This window comes from Raphanus sativus, chromosome 6 (genome assembly GCF_000801105.2).
Source record: "Raphanus sativus cultivar WK10039 chromosome 6, ASM80110v3, whole genome shotgun sequence".
Taxonomy (NCBI): domain Eukaryota; kingdom Viridiplantae; phylum Streptophyta; class Magnoliopsida; order Brassicales; family Brassicaceae; genus Raphanus; species Raphanus sativus.
The window spans coordinates 8,081,440-8,085,807 of NC_079516.1; positions in this window are offsets into that span (position 1 = coordinate 8,081,440).

Genomic DNA, 4,368 nt, shown 5'->3' on the forward strand with positions numbered 1-4,368 from the left:
ACGGTGGCGTGATCGTACCTCTCTGCTAACGCACGGTAGCTCTGTAGAATTCTTCAACCAGTTTCATAAGCTCCGGACGTTTCTTGTAGTACATCTCTGCCCTTCTCGCAAAGGAATCTGCGTCTTCTTCGATGAGTTTAATCATCGCTTTGACCTTAGAATCCATATCTGCACACATCATTATTATTCAGTTAAAATAAAAACATAGAACAAACAATACAAAGGAACACAACAGCAGCACGTTACCTGCAAGGTTCTGGTGGATCCATTTAGAGTTTTGGGGATGTGACTATCCCACCACCACGAGTATAAAAGCGCCTCGACTCGGTAGCCATCACACCGGCTGCGAGAAACACAAAGAGTGGTCTAGACTTCACCCAAGGGTGGTCAAGTGCGAGGTAAGGACTCCAGGCCAGAATCAACCAGCTCTATGTGTGCTAGTTATCCAACAAACTGAAAGATTCTCTCTCTGTGTTAGGCTTTCTTCACCTACAAAACTGAGACAAAGCAAATCTACAAATCAAACTTGTAAAAAAGAGTTAAAGAAGTGGTCTTTCTACTCAGTTTAGTGGAGCAATGTGTTTAAAAGACTAAACAGAAACAGAACAAACCTCTGGAGTTATGTCAAAACGCTGGTTTCTCTAACTTTGTCTGGTCTTAGGGAGAGATGAATACTGGATCCCCCTGAAAGGAAAGACAGAGAAAGCAAACTAAAATCACATTCCAACACAAGAGAAGCAGAAGAATCTTTCTACTACTGAGAGTATTTAATCCAGTAATAACAATTTTAGTAGTTTATAAACACAAAGCACTGAAAGTTAATCCAATTAGAAAAAAAACCTGAGAAATCAATAAAAAGGTTAAGACTTTGAGAGCAGAAACAGAAAAGAAACAACAACTTGTCTAAGTTACAGCGAAATGAGAGAGGGGCACGAAACGACTCTTTTTTGTGCACGAAACAAAAAAGAACACAACTCTCTCTCTCACTGTCTGCATTATTATATTTTTTTTCGTTTCAGATTCGGAAGTCTTTTTGTGCAGACAAAAATAAAAGATGGGAATGATTTGACGCACACAGTCAGTAGTTTTATCTTTTTTGCTTTTCTTTGACTTTTTTGTTTTTGTTTTGGCAAATGGTGTATATAATGGATTGGAATTTAATTTGGAAAATGCAAAACGTTTGAATATGTTAAATTAAATATCAGAGAATTAATTAGGGTCAGAAATTGGCTTCAACGGCCAGATTTCCTTTTTGTTTATTGGTGTAATCAATGCAATTAAGGGGAAAAATGATACGGTCAGCACTGAGTTTGAATTTATTGGTTTTTAAAATTCTTTCTTAAATCTTAGATTGGGGGATTGTGTCAAAGTTTGTTTATTACTGTTTTTCAATTTTCAAAGCTTATTTGAATCAACTGAAATCATGTAAAATCTGGATTTAGTCTGTTTGGTAATTAGTGTAAAATTAGGTGACATTTAAAATTATATTTGAATCATATAAATGACAAATCTGTCCTTCGCACAAACAATATATTTTTTCTTGGTTTCTACAAAAGGTAATCCTTTAACCTGTTTACTTCTGCTGATCTTGACCATAGAAAACAAAAAAGAAATAGTAATTGCATGTTCAAGGTGTTATCTTTACATAGACTTGCCTGATGGTTGATTTGGCTCATACTTAAGAGGTTAATTTGGTTCTGTTGCTGCATATATTAACACAACTTTAAGGAGATTATGGATGTGACTGTGAACACACGAAAAGGAGATTGTGAGTTGATGACAAAAAATGGAGATTATGGGTTTGGGTAACTTTTTAAAGTGCCTAATTTACCATCTTCTATAACCTGTTTGAGTTGGATGATATCCATGAAAATATTATAGTACTAAAAATATCGTTTGCTACTTTCCTGCTTTTAATATTTTGTATATATAAATATATATTTAGAAAGAGTACAATCATTGAGATCTATCACATCCAATGTCCCATCCTAAGCTGTGAATTTGTGAAGGCTGATAGAATTTTCTTAGGCTGGGGATCAAGTTGGAAGAATCATATACGATCACAATTATGAGAGAAGAGTATAAAGTATGAATCAAGGAAACAGTTTGGTGGTAGTATGAAGTTAGTTTGGCTTATTGGAACTGTTAACTAGGATGATTAGCTACTAAAGTGAAGTGGATAACAACATATAATCAGAGTGAACAAAAGAGGATTCAAGAACCAGATCTGATTTAAAACATGATTCCGTTTTGCTTTTCAGAAAGGAGGGAGTTAAAATAAGTTAATGCATGTGAATAATATGTTGAATCCATTTTCTTTCAAAATCCATTGGTAGTGAAAAAAAGAGAGTATGATCATTCAATAAGCTTAGGACCCGTTAGACATGTGTTCTAAAATACTAAATAAAATTAATGCATAATACCGAATAATTAATTAGAAAACTTCAAACCAGCATCTCTTTATATATTAGCAATTAGCATGTCTACAATGATGTGAAGATGCAAGTTCCATATGTATTTAGTCAAAAAAAAGGTTCCATATGTTTTTGTTTTTATCCATCTATTAAATATGGCTTTCTATTAATAAGTTAATTGGAATCAAGCCACTTTATAAAAAGAGTCATGTTGATGTATTCTTCTATATCACGGTCTTCTGTTCACGTGTGTTAGTACAACTTTTGATATTTTTCTTAATTAATCATATAGTATTCATTTATATTAGTCCACTAGCGAAGCAGTAGCCGATCAAACAAGCAAAGGTTTATCAATTACTTTAATTGCTAGTTTGCTACTGCAACTTCCATCGCATAATGATACCGGCCCATATCATATTTTGCTGCGTGTAAATTTAGAGATGTCAATTGGACGGGCGGGCGGATTTGGGCGTGTCCGAATGGGATTTATTTTTTTGATGGACATTTTTGGTCGAAGCCCAAATAGAATCATGTCCAAATGAGACCATAACCAAATAAGACCATGATTTGTTAGGCTGTCCATGGGACTCATACGTCCCATTTAATGTAAACAACATAATTTCAGTTTTTTTTTTTTTTTTACGGAAAATTGCGTTTTCCGGGTTTGGTAAAAAATTATGTTTTCCAGTTTTCGCGAGAAATTGTATTTTCCGGTTTTGGCGGAAAATTGCATTTTTCCGGTTTTGGCGGGAAATTGGATTTTTTCGGTTTTGGCTGAAATTTCATTTTTCGATTTTGGAGGAAAATTGTATTTTTTCAGTTTTACCAGGAAATTATGTTTTCCGGTTTTGGCACGCTAATATATTGGTGAAAAATTGTTTTGCAAAGAATAATCGAAGAAAATCGCAGAAGAATGCAAACGACGAAAAAAATTATTTGTGTTTTCCCCTAATTTTATAAACCCTAGACATTTAAGTTTATTGGGCCGCCCATTGTCCAATTGGTTAAGCCCAACATTGTCCATGATGTAATTGGGTTCATCCTTTTGGACAAAATTTAATTATATTATAATATGGGTCTGTCCATTTCAGTCCATATCAATTTGGATATGGGCCGCCCATTAATAGCCCGCCCATTTAACATTGCTACGTGTAATAATCAATGGTGGAAAATGATGTCTTAATAAATTTCCTTACTCCATACATTAACAAATAATAAAACAGTTGTAACAGAGATGTATATCAATGCTTATAATTCTTTTTCGTAAGTGGATAACGCTTAGTTAAAACAACGATAGATCATTGTTTGATCGCAACAAAATCTTGAACATGCCATGTTATAAAATTAGTGACATGCCATTCATTCTTAGCAACCAATGCACAAACTTGATGTTGATATATATCGTCGTGTGTTTCAAAATACGTGGGAATGCAAAAAAACTACAAATTGATTGGAAACAAAAATATAACATTAGGGGGTGTATTGAAACTATGATTCTAAAAGGTTTTAGAATTGTTTTAAAATTCCCTGTTATTGAACTAAGTATTTTAAAAATTATTTTCAAATCACCTGTTATTGAACATGGAATTTATGTAAAATCATTAGAAACACTTGCAAATCTCCTGTTATTCAATTAATCATTCACAACATTTATATCAAATCCGCTGTTATTAAAAGGTAAACATTGTATTGAAAGAAAAATCTATGACTTGGATTTTGAGATACTTTGCACTAATTCCAGTTATAAATTGTCGCTATAAACCTCCTACATCTCCATATGTTATTTGGGAAGACTTCAAAATAAAAATAAAAACATCTAACGATGAAAAAAAAAACATACAGAAGACATTGACGGCTACGTTGCATCTATCTATCCCACACAAAAAAATCTAACCCTTGAGACTATTGTTCACAAAAAACAATATGTGAGAAAGAAAAAACAATAGCCAATAGA